This window comes from Malania oleifera, chromosome 8 (genome assembly GCF_029873635.1).
Source record: "Malania oleifera isolate guangnan ecotype guangnan chromosome 8, ASM2987363v1, whole genome shotgun sequence".
NCBI classification, from domain to species: Eukaryota; Viridiplantae; Streptophyta; class Magnoliopsida; order Santalales; family Ximeniaceae; genus Malania; species Malania oleifera.
This window is the reverse complement of record NC_080424.1, coordinates 4,082,015-4,098,554: the sequence shown is the minus strand read 5'-3', so window position 1 is coordinate 4,098,554 and position 16,540 is coordinate 4,082,015. Positions and strand designations below refer to the sequence as shown.

The 16,540-nt window shown below is 37.2% G+C and overlaps 1 pseudogene; it reads right to left on the bottom strand.

The window, feature by feature from the left end:
- Positions 1–1,224: 1,224 nt before the first annotated feature.
- Positions 1,225–2,126, bottom strand: LOC131161845 (DNA-directed RNA polymerase subunit alpha-like; annotated as a pseudogene).
- Between the last annotated feature and the right edge of the window lie 14,414 nt (positions 2,127–16,540).

Below are 16,540 nucleotides of genomic sequence, written 5' to 3'. Positions count from 1 at the left end.
AATGCTGGTTTTAAGAATGAGTGATTGCACTTCTTTGACCCTTATTGCTCAATCTGAGAGTGGACAGCTATTACGTTCCACTTGTTGAATAGGTAACTATGGTCAGTCTGTGACCATTGGATGTCAAAGGAGTTCTTCGGGCGATCTCGTAGTTCCTACAAGGTGGAGATAATAGGGAATAGGAATTTTTTTTTATATTTTTGTAATAAGTTTAGTAATAAAAAAGTAACCAACTAAACAAACTTTAATTTTTTTCTTACATAGAACCATTCATATAGATATATATTAAAAGCAAAATTAGCTAAAAGGATGGGTCAGAATTATTACGAGGAGTCCGCATGACCTAAAAATCTTTTATATATTTTTTCTGTAGTAATTTTAGGAACTATTGAGTGTAATGTAGGCTTAGCGGTTCTAGAACCATTAATGATTGGTGAACCAGCAAATCCATTTGTAACTCCTTTGGAAATATTACCAGAATGACATTTTTTCCCATATTTCAAATACTTCGTACATTACCTAATGAATTATTTGGGTGTGTTCTTTTAATGCTTTCAGTACCTACGAAATTATTAATAGTAGCTTTTTAAGAGAATGTTAATAAATTCTAAAATCCATTTCGTTGTTTAGTGACAACTATCTTTTTGATTGGTACTGCAGTGGTCCTTTGGTTGGGTATTGGCCCACCATTACCTATTGATAAATCCCTAACTTTAGGTTTTTTTTTCTTTTAAATTGATTCAATTGTGAAAGAAAATATCATGACGTATGTATCTAGGGAATAGTCACTTTAAAGTGAATTCTCCCTAGATACATTTGTTCAGTTAAGTTCTAAATATATTCTGAATATATTGGTGTGCTAAATATTCAAAACCTATTTTAATCTTTTTTCGTTAGAAAAACATAAGTTTTAAATTCGTCGGATTTAAAACATAATTTTTGATAAATCGAGTGCAAAATTCTTTTCTAAAATGTCCAATATTTGTTTTCCATCTTATATAAGAAAATGTTCAATTTTCATAAGATTTTTTTGCTGTTATTGAAAAGTTCCAATATTGTATGTCTATTGGATCATTTTAGATAATTATAGATCATGGGAGGCAATTCTGATTGACCAATTAAAATATATTTCAATACTATTTTTTCCTTGTTTTTCCGTAGTTTAGTCAATCTATCATGCAGGGTAAAAAGAGGTAAAATAACCTTGTGCAACATCTTCAAAATTTAAGTTTTATTCTTCCACGTGTAGAAAAGGAATAAATAAATCAATTAAATTTTGAGAGGGTTCATAAAGTGATTTTTTTGGAGTTAATTTTCCGTTTCTCTATATTTTGAGAAAAGGTATCTCTTGTTTTTCATTCCCATTCCTATAGCAATAAATACTATGATTCACATTTCAAATAGGCATGAATACAAACATCTATGGGATAACTTCAATATTGAAAGTTATTTGACATTTTTAGACGATATCCGCAATTCCTCTCAATTTGTAATTTAATACAAAAATCAATTGGTTCATCAAACTGGCTATATACTGTGTATTATCAATGATTTCCACAGAAGGTGGTGAAATGATATCTTGAGCAGTTATATATCTAGGGCCCCTAACACAAATAGATGCGTTGTAAGTTCCATACACATTACTTTTCAATACAATTTTTTTCAAATTCATTAAAATTTCATGTATTGATTCTTGAATTCCTACTCTAGTAGAATATTTATGTGATATTTTATCAATTTTTTTATTACATAGGAACTCCAGCCACCAACAAGCCCTTCGGACCCCCTGGTGCTGTACCAAACCTACGGATCAACGTCCTCTCCCTATGTCTTGCTGATCAGGTAAAGTCTTGAATGCAGACATGGCTTCCGTGCATCGGTTGGAAGTTCGGCCAACCCAACCCCCGGGACACATCTCCATTACCATATTTTACATGTGTGATACATGTTCCTTCTACTTCTCCAAGCAAAAATCTTCTCAGTACAATGTCTATTGTGTTAGCTCGACCTTTCATAAGTGGAAATAGAATAAAATGTCCATAATAAAGATGTTTATTGTCTACTCTTGATTCAACACACTTCCATTGTAATGTTCAAGTAGCTATTGTTACTTTCTCTTGAACCATATTAATATTTTACTTAGATCATTGAATCATTTATTCTTTTGAAATTTCTTCATATTTCTATACACATCTTTTTTTAGGAGGCCTACAGTCATTATGTGGCATAAGGGTTGCATCTCGTTTGAAACTTAATAGTGTACTACTCGTACGAATAGTATTTAATGGTGCATCTCTACTAAGACCATGATCCTTTATCATGACTTCTGTTTGTTGCATACCTTGATCTATTACTATACAAATAGTGTTTCCTATCACATTTTGAGTAGCAAATGGTGTCCCTCTTGTTATACCCCTGAATCCACAAGTACCCATGCAAGACCAAGAAATCACTTGACCTCATACATTTGTAACAGTCACAATTGTTGTGAAAAATCCCCAAATATACACAATGGAATATATATATATATATATATATATATATATATATATATTTGTATGTAAAGGATCAAACACGCACTCCAGTAATCTAATGATGAAAATATAGAACAATCCACAACCATAACAAGTAAATGAAAGCAATAACAATAACAATGACACCAGAAATTACGTGGTTCAGCAATGCCTACATCCATGGGAGAAAACGATAAGGAATCACTATCTTCTTGTGTAAATTACAAAAGTGATACAAGAACCCTCTCAATTCTCTTAATAACTATCAACCAACACTCTATATACATCAAATACAACATATATAGTTCCCTAAGGTTTTCCCTCCAAACCCTAACCATATTAATGTTCCCCATTCAAAATTCAAAATCTGTGCTGAGTGTCCCGAGCCAAACCGTCAACAATTACAAGGCTACTGTCAACGGTTTGCCATGCTACACTGCTATACCTTGATTTCCTTCATGCTTTCCCTTTAGAATGTGAGCCACATTTCACAACAATCTCCACCTTAGCGAATATACGCCCCTTAAAAGAAAACAAAAACATTAATTCGCTGCTCCACCTTGAACTTGGGATGTTAGGTTGGGACAGCTTCCTGTTTAGCAATTGGAGACAAACATCAAGTCTAAGAAATGCCTCTTGAACTTGTCGATGGCAGCTTCAACTTCTACTATCAACCGCGATACAGTTGTAGATGCAATACTTGAATACTTCGTCGTAGGCTTCCAACAAGGCCTTCCCACAACAATAAAAACAAGACCTGCTACGAGCCTTCTATCACCAAAGTTCCCTGCATGGTCTTCAACAAATCTCACAACTAATGGTCCACTATGTTGCCTGCCGAAACACCCTATTACACCAGCTCTTTGACATATCTCAAACATCATAGCTAGTCCTTAGGTACCGAGCGGTAGACATTCCATATTGATTCTCCACAGAACCCCCCTAAGATGGCAAACAAAGTCTCCCTGTGCTTCCATCCACAAAGCCACCCTGAGATAACACCAATTTCCCTATAGCATTGGCCATGTGAATCTTCAAACCAAGACCCTTTTTGGTCATACCCAACATATTCATGTCAAAACTTTCAACAAAGTTCCCAACTGATAAGCTTTAGTCAAAGCCTTCCCAGTTAATAACAAATCATTCACACACAACAGATACATCACTCCCTTGCATCTTATCACCCTCTTTCATACTAGAAGCCTCACCAACTCCCACACCTAGTTCGTATGCAATACCTCTATTTCCTTCACCATGACACTTATCCTTCTATTTTTCCCTTTGCTGTGCATGGCAACTTGAAAAATATAAGGAACCTTGTTGTTGGTAGTAATGAATGCATAAAACATCAAAATCCCAAATTTGTACCTAAGTGGTGGCTGATAGTGCACATGGGCCCACCGTGATTCTGTTGGTCTCCCGAACTGAAACTCCGTACAATATGAATAATGTCATCTTTTCCTTGAGTCTATAGCTCTACCTGCATCACATGCCCTTCAATACTATGATATTTTTTAGCAGAGGTAAAACTCCCTGCATTTCTGCTTTAAGTATTTAACTCCACTTGAATTACATGTTTGTTGCTGCCACAGTTTTCTGGCATTTGTTTCCCTTCCTTTACCTATGTACGTTGCCTCATAGCTTTATCACCAAAATTCATGTCCTCAATCACCACTTTATTTGCCATAGGATCACCCAGCTTGCACCGACATTTCTTGTACTCCATAAAGATAAACTGTCTGGACATAACACCAAGCCTAGATCATCCATCACTAGAATAGTGCACCAGTGGACATCCACTCACAACTGAGTAGTTTGCCACAAAACCTACCCATAATTCACTTATAACTCTCCCATCTAGTGATATTTTGGTGATCGATCACACGAGTAAAGTGTCATACTCAATGACTTCAGCAAGAAGTACCCTGCAAGCCTTACATGTTGCTCAAAAAACTCATTGAATGAAACTAGCGTACTTAGCCCCAATGTCTGACCTAAGGATCTCTCTCCTAGCTTGGTTCTCCACCTCAACTACAAGTTAAACCTGGGAAACACATTAGGTTTGTGCCACATGAGATAAACTAATACCTTTCGTGATACACCCATGAAAGACATATGTCTACCCCGTGATGTTATCCTCATCGGTCCCCAAACATCCAAATACATGTATCCACCCATATGCCACAAAGCATCTGACTAAGATTCTATAGTTGTAGCTCCACCTACAATTGTAAAACCCTGTAGTGCATAGATATTTCCTGCTACCTTTTCTCCTTTCATTACTAATGAGTCGCCTTCACACGCTTCATTTTCCCCACTTTCTGACTTGTAACAATATTCGTTACAATCTAAAGTGTCCCATGAAATAACATTCTTCCTTAGACTCGGCACATGCCTCATATCACATATGGTTCTCACAACACCATCATACATTTTGATTTTGACATTTCCAATACCAATTATTTTGCATGAAATATCATTTCCCATCAAAACACAACCAGTAATAACTGACTTGTAGGTGTTGAACAATTTTCTATTTGCTGTCATGTGATAATTATAACGACCCAGCCCTTCATGCGGACCAGCACTGTTAACCCAAATACAAAATACTTGTACCTGTTCAAGATACATAGACAATCCGCCCTAAATAGAGACATACGGGTGTAAACCATACATAAATGCAATGTAAATGTTGCGGAAAAACATAAACATTCATTGGGATTTCTGCTAGACTTATACCAGAGCTTACTATTACATCCTCAAGTACATAAATTCGAACATAGAATATGACCTGTTAAACTACAACCCTCCAAAAAGGAACTTCATCAAAGTTTAGTACATAATTTGGGATGCTTACGTAATGCTAAACCAAAAGACAATCTCCCCAGTCCCTCTAGCTACTAGGACCGACGTACTGATGGACCTGAAAACAAAGGTTGTACAATAGGGTGAGACACCTCTCAGTAAAAAAGAAAGTGTTACAACAGTGTGTGATTGCATAATGCATATTTTCATAATAAAAAAAAAAAAAACACACACACACACACACACACACACACATATATATATATATATAGAACATTTATGTCACTCCCCGAACCTGGAAATGGGACCCAGGGATGATAATGTAATCTAACCCATCCCTGTATCATATAAATCATCCACAGATACAGTACAAAGGATAAGAGTCTGACCCTGTGGGGTTCCCAGGCACCCTATACACATCTTAACACAAACATATAGCAGCGGAAAAGGTCATTCTATATATATATGCAGTACCATACCAGAGTCTATACAATAGCAGAAATAGACTCTAACATACAACGTACAATTGGGTGCCCAACACATCCCAAAATGGCAACCCATCAAAATACAGTCCTAGCACTTACCCCAAGCGCTAATCGCTGTACACTAGCCATTACGCACCCTACACCAGGACGCTAGTTTCGGTTACTCGAAGGACCTGTAAAAATGTACATACAGTAGAGGTGAGACACCTCTCAGTAAGAAAGAACACAGGTTATATCGGTGTGTGGAAATTGAGTGTTATCATGATGCAACATACACGCAGTTAAATGCAGTTCCAGTACTAATTTCACAACCGTGCCCACAAGCGCACACGCACATGATTAGCAATCCTGGTGTCGTCACACCATTTGGCTCAAAGCCGGCACATGGTAAGTCCCCGACTCCCATGGCATCGTACCAGCACTAACTGGTGGATCCACACCCTTTGGCCTGATCTGCTGGAATAGGCTCACGCCCTCGGATATAGAGCCAAACCTCTACCAATCTATGGCCAGCGATTTCATACGCCCTCGAATATAGAGCCGGACACTCTCAGTACCTGGAATAATTCGGAACCGCGTTCCTACTAGCATTTAAACAATCACACACACACACATGCATGCTCATATAACCAAACAAACCACACCCATTTGATAATCTAAAATCATGGTTTTCCAAACATATACAGTTTAAACAAGTCAAGGCATGGTCATCCCAATATCACAGTATAAATCAACATATACGTTCGGTTTTTAACAAAACTAGGGATGCAGCCCATTGCCCCCTTTTTCCCAAAACTGTAATCATGAAAAACCCATAGTTTTCCCTGTTAGATCCCCCCAAATGAGTAGCCAAAACACACACAAGACCGTGAACCACAGTTCCACCGAGTCCGATTTCAAAAATAACTGATATAAACTTAGTTCCCCTTACCTTTTCCCCCAATAGCAAATCCTGAACTCCAAGGCCCTTAAATAGCGAACCGAGTTCCAAAACCTACAAATCACAGTACAGAATATACTCACAAGACTGTTCTCTACTAAACTACCGGATTAGAATTGAAAATCGAGCCTTACCTCGATTTTTTTCCAAAACCTGAAAATCTCCGAAACGAGATTCCAATCCGTAGAACTTGTAGAGAATCCTTCCACGATCCTCGTGGTAACTTTAGATTCATGATTCTAATGATGATTAGCGAAGAAATCTATAGAGAGGAAGTGTATGAAGAGTTCTAGAGAGAGAGAGAGATAGGATTTGAGTTTCTTAATGGTTAAGCAATGAAAAATGATATTTATAGCCCTTTGACTCGGGTAAACTCGTCGACAAGATGGTGTCCTTGTTGACGAGGCTCTATAGTCCTCTCATTGACGAGACGGTGGATTCGTCGACGAATCCTGATATCACCGGTTCCTGAAACTCCTCGGCTTCTCCTCATTGACGAGCTTCTGAACTTCGTCGAAGAGAGATGCATGGCCTTCGTCGATGAACTCTGACTTCACCGACGAAGCCTGTTCAAATACCATTTTTAATCCTCTCTTATTTATTTAACCCATTTATCACGGTTCGGGTTCTTATAATTTCTTTATAATATTGTATCATATAAAATTTATCTGCACATTCAAGTATTTAAATCATGCATATTAAATATTAGAACAACTTCCAGCTTGGCATGACAATTTTCCTGTTTACCCCCGTGGCACGGGTTGTGCACTAATACCTCTGACAGTGTCATGTTCGTGCAGACAAAGCCAAGCATCTTTTATAGTCCGACCGCCCCCTAGTTTATTTTTACAAGCAACTTACTAACTCCTCGCAGGTCGACCATCTAAAGTACCCATACTGATCCCTCATGTATGGTTGCACTGTACTGTCAGCATTGGAACCGTGCTTATAATAGTTTAGAGTATTTTTCAACCCCATCATTGAAGTTTTTTTCAACTTCTTTTGGTAGCAAGTCGTGGTTCCAGTATCATATATACAATTTCTAGCAAAATATAGTAACATGTGCAGTTCCAGTATTTTCACAAATTCAGATAATCACATCGGGTACAAACCGGCGCCTATCCACTCGGTCTACCCCTTTTTACAGATACAGCTCGGTGCATAACCGACCTCTGTTTTCTACATTTCAGTATAGCAAAATGGAACTTCAGTTCCCATATCTCATATATAGTACATAAAAATCATGCATTTCCATTTCAACATATATCACACAAGTTTAGTCCAAAAATCCGCTAACTGAGAAAAATCCAGTAAACATCATTTAAATGAAAAAGTAAAGCATTCAAGCATCTCCAACTACAGTATAAGTGCAAATAAGTGATTTTCATAAAATTTGGAGATCATACGCAAAAATCCTCATTTTTACCAAAAATCAAAAAAATCGTAAAACCGACATTTCTACTTGGTAGAATTTAGCAAATAAATAGTTAAATCATACATATAAGCATAACCAAACTTTATAGCGGTTTAGTTTTTCCAAAAAATGTTGTTGTAATCAAATTCCCCTTACCTTAAACTCAAACAAAACAACGTACAAAAACGTTCCAAACCAACAACTCGGGATCCTCAAAACCTAAAAACCATAAAACATAATCTTACTATAATTTCGACTACTATCCAAATATTCAATCGAAATTGAAATCAGATCCTTACCTCGAATTTTGGGAAAACCAAAAAATCCTGAAAACAACTATCCAATTCGTTAAAGTTGTAGAACTTCCTCCTCTGATCCTCGCAGGAACATTCATTTTTAGAAACGGACGTCGAACAGTGAAGATTCTTAGAGAGAGAGAAATTTCGTTGATCTAGAGAGAGAGAGAGCTTTGGGAAGAAACTTAGATTCTAAGCAACCAAAATGGATATTTATAGGGCCTTTGACCGAGTCAAATTCGTCGACGAGGCGGCGTCTTCGTCGACGAATCCGCCACACAACTCATCGATGAAGCCATTCCTTCGTCGTCGAGCCCAATTCCAGATATTTCTCTAACCCGCTCGGTATTTACTCGTTGACGAGGCTCTAAATTTCGTCGACGAGGCTTTGAAGGACTTCATCGACGAACGTGACTCCTTCGTCGACGAACCCAGCTTATTACGGGTTTGGGTCTCTATAATAATAGCATCCAGTAACTAAGATCCAAGAATCATTCGTGAGGCACTCTGAACCCGATGAAACATATAGCATATCACCATCACTGCTCCCTGAATCTCCTTCCACTACATTTGCAGATTTTGACAGACCCTACTGATTTTCTGCATTCCCATTGTTCGACTTCGGACATTCTGGTCTTATGTACCCAATTTTACCTCACGTAAAACACTTCACGTCCTTTCTCTTCACGGACTGCAACCGAGATCTGCTCCAGGACATACATTTCCCATGTTCTTGGTTACTTTTCACCACAAGCCCTTCACCATGTGAAACATCATCACTTGCCATTTTCATGCGGTGAAAATTGTGCAATGCGCTTGTCACCTCTTCAAAATTCAAGCTCTCCTTACCCCATGTAAGAGTGATAATCAAGTTCTTATAAGTTTGAGACATAGGTAGTGAATTTAATAGCATCAACGCCTTGTCTTCCTCGTCAAAATTTATATCAACACGCACCAAATCACTCATAATCTGATTGAAAGTGTTGATATGCTAGTTCAAATTTGAACCCTCCACCATCTTAAGCCAATACAATCTTTTCTTAAAAAAAAAGTTCGTTCAATAAAGACTTAGACATATACTGGGTTTCCAGTTTACGCCAAACAGCTATCGAAGAGTCCTCATCCATGACGTGATACAAAACATCATTAGCCAAACAAAGACGAATTGTTGATATTGCCTTTGCCTCCAACTCATTCTAAGTTGCTTCATCCATGCCGTCCGATTAAATTTCGTATAAGGCCTTCACCATTCCTTGCTGCACCAAAAGATCTTTCACCCTTTTCTGCTACAAACCAAAATTCCCTATTTCATCAAACTTAACAAAGTCAAATTTCGCAGATGAAGATGTAGAGGTCATTACATCAATGCTTTGATACCAATTTGTTGTGTAAAACCCCCAAATATGCACAACGGAATATGTATATATTTGTACGTAAAAGATCAAACACACATTACAATAATCTAATAATGAAAACATAGAACAATCCACAACCACAACAAGTAAATGAAAGCAATAACAATAACAATGACACTAGGAATTACATGTTTCAGCAATGCCTACATCCACGAGAACAAATGGCAAGGATTCACTATCTTCTTGTGTAAATTACAAGAGTAATACAAGAACCTTCTCAATTTTGTCAACAATTATCAACCAACACTCTATATACATCAGATACAACATATATATATAGAGTTCCCAGAGGTTTTCCCTCCAAATCCCAACCATATTAATGTTCCCCATTCTTCTATGTTGGGTGTCTCGAGCCAAACCATCGACGGTTTCAGACATAATAGAAATTCATTCAGACACAACCCCAAACCATAGACGGTTACAGGGCTACCATCGGCGGTTTGCCCTGCTGCATTGCTGCACCCTGATCTCCTTCATGCTTTCCCTTTAGAATGTGAGCCACATTTCACAATACAATGGTATTTTTGAAACTTGATTGAACACCCCGTTGGTATTCTACGTGTACGTGCACTTTTTCATAAACGAATACTTCCAATTCTTGGTGTAGGATTTGCCATATTTTATCATTTCATACATATGAGTTAGATATATGGATATATCCATTTTATGTCAAAGAAAAACAAATCCCTTTTTTTTTTTTTTTTTTTGTATATTGGGTCCTTTCTCTTATTTTTTTTTAAAGAGATTTTTTTTAGAAAGATTATCTTTGTCTTTGTTTATGTCCCAGATTGGAACAAATTACTGTCATTCATACCCACCTCAAATCAGTCAACATTTTTCATAAATTTTACAAACAGAGGCACCTATTTTCATATTTTTCATTCCTTACATTAATTCTGGATCTATTTTTGGTTTATGGAAGAAAATAAGTTTCTTTGAAGTTTTGAACTTTGAATTGTATACCCATGAAAGAAATGTTGAATTTGAAAAAATTAACTAATCGTTCGAATTCTTGTTGTGTAGCCTATAAATTATACACCATCTGGTTGAATAATAATGACTTATTTCAATTTTGACTCTATCTCTTGGTAGTACTTGTATAAAACTATGTCGTATTTTTCCTAAAACATAACCTAGAATCAAATCTTCATTATCTAAACAAACTCGGAACATACCATTAGGAAGTAATTCAGTAATTAAACCCTCATGAATCTATTTTTTGTTCTTTCATTTCAAGTAAATTAAACTCCTTGAAGTATCAACTAATGGAGTAGGAGTGATATTAACTAATCCATCCTTTTTCTTCTTTTTTTTTACAAATAGAGAGTTTTGAATCCAGTTCAGTCAATAAAAGGATTACCATATATAACACAAAATTTTTCCATCGATTTTTTCTAGTCGGTTTGTCATTATACCTCTAGAAGTCGAAAGAATTATAACTTCCTTCCAGCCAAAATTCTAGAAATTCATTGACAGCTAGAATAGGTTTGTAGATCGGGGTGACTGACCCATTTTAAATTTAAAATATTTTTTTCTATATGGTTTTTTCCTATTCCTTTTATGTCGCAGGGTTGAAACCAAAAAATATTTGTGACTTTCCCGATGTTTTCTCACATTTTCAATAAAACCTTCTTATGAAAGTATTTTTACAATGTTTTTGGGGATGTTAGACGATGCTATTCAAACCGTACCTTTCCTATCCATGTCGACATTTCGCATATAGGTCATCTACAATAATGTCCCTACCCATGATGAACTAAATTTATTGAAACCTCCGAATTTTGATATAATCAACATGTTCTTTCTTCTATTTTATTTAGTTTATGAATTGTTGAATAAATAAAATTAAACGGTTTATGCGTGAGATACATTCTACTAATTAATCTATTTTAATCTATTTCATTCAAATATCCTACTATTACAATAAATAAAATAACTATGTTATAGTTTTATTGTTATTTAAGAAACGAATAAAGAAGAAAAAACATGAAGGAGGCAGCACAGCAGACTCGTCGACAAGGAGCTATATTCGTCGACGAGGAGACAGCAAAGGCTTGTCGATGAAGGCACTAAATATCGTCAAAGAGTAATTATCGAGAGTAGGTGATTTCAGATTGATGGATTCATCAACGAAAACCCTGTGTTCGTCGATGAAATGTCTTCTTGGTCTCCTCAACGAAGCCCTGTGTTCGTCGATGAGACTTGGGCTACGAGCAATTTTTCAGAATTTTTGAATTTTGAATGTTGGGTGGTTGGGCAAACGGGGGGAAACCTCTGAGAAACTTTTATGTATGTTATTCTAGCATATATGAGAGAGAGTTGATCATTTTTTAGAAGTGTATTGTGTACATCTTGATTTCTTAGTGAAAAATTTGTGTGTCATTGCTTCCGTGGATATAGGCTTTGTCGAACCACATTAAATCTTTGTGTTGTCATTCTAATTGTGTATTTTTATTCACTTGTTGTTTTTATTTATGCTGTGCATCTTCATTATCCAATCCGACCATTATCACTACAAATTGGTATCAAAGCCAGGTTGTTATGGCATCGGGATCGTCTTCTGCAAGGTTTGACATTCTTAAAATTTGATGGAATCGGAAACTTTGGTTTATGGAAAAAGAGAGTGAAGGGCATTCTTGTGCAACAAGGAATGGCTAAGGCTCTGCTTGATACTCAACCGGAAGGAATGGATGAGACAACATGGGTAGATTTGAAAGCAAAGGCAGCGTCTACAATACGCTTGTGTTTGGCCGACGAAGTTCTCTATCGGGTAATGGAGGAGGATTCTCCAGCGGCTATCTGGAGAAAGTTAGAAAGTTGGTACATGTCTAAATTCCTCAATAACAAACTTTTTCTTAAGCAGCGTTTATATTGGCTTAAGATGGTAGAAGGATCTAGTCTAGATCAACACATCAATGCGTTTAATCAAATCATAAGTGATCTTATGAGAGTTGATGTGAAGTTTGATGAGAATGATAAGGCTTTGATGTTGTTAAATTCGTTGCCCTCAACTCATTCCTATGAAAATGTTATGACCATTCTTACGTGGGGAAAAGAAACTCTTGATTTAGAAGAGGTAACAAGTGCCTTGTTGAATTTTCATCAAAGATTGAAGATTTGTGATGAAGGAGAAGGACTTGTGATAAAAGGTAGAAATGAGCAAGACAAAGGAAATTTTAAGAATGGGTCTAATCAGAAATCCCGAAATCAATCCAAGAAGAAGAAAGAAATTCGGTGTTATAAATGCGGTAAAAAGGGGAATGTGAAACTGGAGTGTCCAGATTGGAAGAAGGGAAATGCTAATAAGCATGAAGGGATTTCAAAATCTATGAATATTGTTCAAGAAAAGGATTCAGTAGATGGTGGTGTTCTATCAGTTTCATCGGAGTCGGATATTCTAATGAACTCTTGGATACTGGACTCGGCATGTTCTTATCACATGATTCCAAACAAGGAGTGGTTCAACACTTACAGGTTAGTAAACTTTGGATCAATTCTTATGGGTAATTATGCTTCTTGTAAGATCGTTGGCATAGGAAATGTAAAGATAAAAATGTTTGACGGTGCTATAAGAACATCGTGTAATGTAAGACATATACCTGAGTTGAGAAAGAGTCTAATATCACTTGGCACTTTGGATTGTAATGGCTTCAATTACAAGTCCAAAGGTGGAGTCTTAATGGTGTTGAAAGGTAATCTGACTGTAATAAAAGGACAAAAACTAGATGGAAATATCTACACGTTACAGGAAACTACTGTTGCAGGTGGAGTTGCAGCTGTGGATGTTGAATCAGATGAGACTATCTTGTGGCATATGCGTCTTGGACATATAGGAGAAAATGGCATGAAAGAACTACACAAAAGAAATTTGTTGAAAGGTTTGAAATCATGTCAATTGGAATTTTGTAGATTTTGTGTTCTTGGAAAAAAGAATAGAGCAAAATTCAGTTCAGCTACTCATAATATGAAAGGAATTATTGACTATGTACATTCAGATGTTTGGGGCCCAGTTAGAGTTGCATCAAAGGGTGGACATGTGTATTACGTGATTTTTGTTGATGATTACTCACGAAAGGTTTGGGTTTACTTCATGCGTCACAAATCTAGTACGTTTGCCAAGTTTAAGATTTTGAAGGCTAAAGTGGAAAACTTGACAAGGAGAAGAATCAAATACTTAAGGTCGAATAATGGGACTGAGTACGCTGATTCTTAGTTTATGGAATTTTGTGCGGAGCAGGGCATCAAGATACATTTTACAGTTCGCTGGACACCTTAGTAAAATGGTGTGGTAGAACGGATGAACCGGACTCTTGCTGATAGGGCTCGGTGTCTCAGATTGAATGCAAGGCTACCAAAGAATTTCTGGGCTGAGGCAGTTAGTATGGCTTATTTTCTGGTAAACCGATCACCAAGGGCATCACTAGCAGGTAAAGTGGCGGAAGAGGTTTGGACGAGACATGCAGTAGACTACTCCGGATTGAAGGTATTCGGGTGTCCATCCTATGTCCACGTGTTTAGTAAGGAAAGGTCTAAGCTTGATTCTTAAGTCTCGTTGTTGCATCTTCTTAGGGTATCCAAAGGATGTGAAGGGGTATAAGATGTGGGACTCAGCAACAAACAAGGTGGTGGTCAGTAGAGATGTAGTCTTTGATGAGAAGGTTATGGTGAAGCGTACTCAAGAGTTTGATTATCAGAAACAAGAGCCAGAAAGCTAGGGTAGCTATGAACATATTGTGCAGGTGGAGTTGGAAGCTCAGGGCAATGAAAATGATCATGGTCTCGTGGTTGCAGAGAGCACTAGCTCAGAAAACCAACAAGTCGACGATATTCCTATATGGAGATTAGGTCGCACTATCAGGCCTCCATCAAGGTATGGTTTTGAGGAATTAGTATCTTATACTTTTCTTACTTGTTGCAAAGATCCAACTACCTTTCAAGAGGTAGTACACGGCCAGGAGAAAGATAGGTGGATGGGAGCAATGATTGAGGAGATGGAATCTTTGCATAAGAACCAAACTTGGGACTTGGTGGAGCTTCCAGAAGGAAAGAAACCAATAGGGTGCAAATGGGTGTGTAGGAAGAAGGAAGTAATTTCAGAAAAGGAAGGAGAAAAATTCAAGGCACGGTTGGTGGGAAAAGGATACTCATAGAAGAAGGGAATAGATTATGATGAGATCTTTTCTCCAGTGGTGCGACATACTTCTTTTAGAATTGTGTTGGGGTTGGTAGCTCATTACGATCTTCATTTGGAACAAATGGATGTGAAGATGGCGTTTCTTCACAGTGACTTGGAGGAACAAATCTACATCATACAACCGGAGGGATTTATTGAATCATGAAAAGAAAATTTTGTTTGCAGATTAAAGAAGTCACTTTATGTGCTGAAACAATCTCCAAGGCAATAGTATAAAAGTTTTGATTCCTACATGATCAAGATTGGCTATAAACGGTGTGAGTATGATTGCTGCGTTTATGTGAATAAACTTGAGGATGGTTCTCTTATTTTCTTATTATTGTACGTTGATGACATGTTGATAGCTGCAAAGGATTTAACTTAGGTGAATCAGTTAAAGGATTTGTTGCATAAGGAATTTGACATGAAGGATCTTGGTTTAGCCAAGAAAATACTTGGAATGGAGATTCGTCGTGACAGGACTGTAGAGAGATTATGGTTATCTCAGGGCAGTTATGTGCAGAAGGTATTGGAGAGGTTTAGCATGATTGATGCAAGACCATTGAGTACACCTTTAGCGAATCACTTTAAGTTGTCTACTGCAGATTGCCCAAGTTCGAATGAGGAAATTCGGGACATGTCAAAGGTTCCCTATGCTAGTGTTGTGGGGAGTTTAATGTATGTCATGGTATGTACAAGGCCAGATTTGGCGCATCTAGTAAGCGTGGTGAGCAAGTTTCTCTCTAATCTAGGAAGGCAGCATTGGGAAGATGTTAAATGAATATTTAAATACTTGCGGGGTACATTGGGATATGGCACCATGTTCGGCAAGCAATAGAGTTTTCCTACAGTTATGGGGTTTGTTGATGAAGATTATGCTAGAGATATGGATGACAGAAGGTCTACAACAGGATATGTGTTTACCTTTGTAGGAGGACCGATATGTTGGAGATCCATGGTACAGTCTCTGGTTGCATTATCCACGACTGAAGAGAATTATATGGCAGTTACCGAAGCTGCAAAGGAAGCCTTATGGCTTACTGGTTTAGTTAGAGAGCTGGGAATACAACAAAATGGAGTGGTGCTGCATTGTGATAGTCAGAGTGCTATTTACTTGGCGAAAAATCAAGTATATCATGCTAGAACCAAGCATATTGATGTGATATTTCACAATGTTCAAGAATTGATTCCTTCGGGTGAACTTGTGTTAGAGAAAGTTTATACATTTTATAATGCAGCAAATATTCTAACCAAATCGGTTACTTTAGAGAAGTTCAAGCATTGCTTGGACTTACTTCATGTCTCCAAGTGATTGAAGGGAGACAGGCCCAAACCTAACGTTTTTCAAGTTCAAGGTGGAGCTGATCATATTTTTAGGACTCTCCTAAGAGGCATATAATCGCCAAGGTGGAGATTGTCATTTTTGGCTCTTATACTTTAAGAAAAAAATAAAGAAGGAAAAATATGAAGGAGGTAGCACAGCTGACTCGTCGACGAGT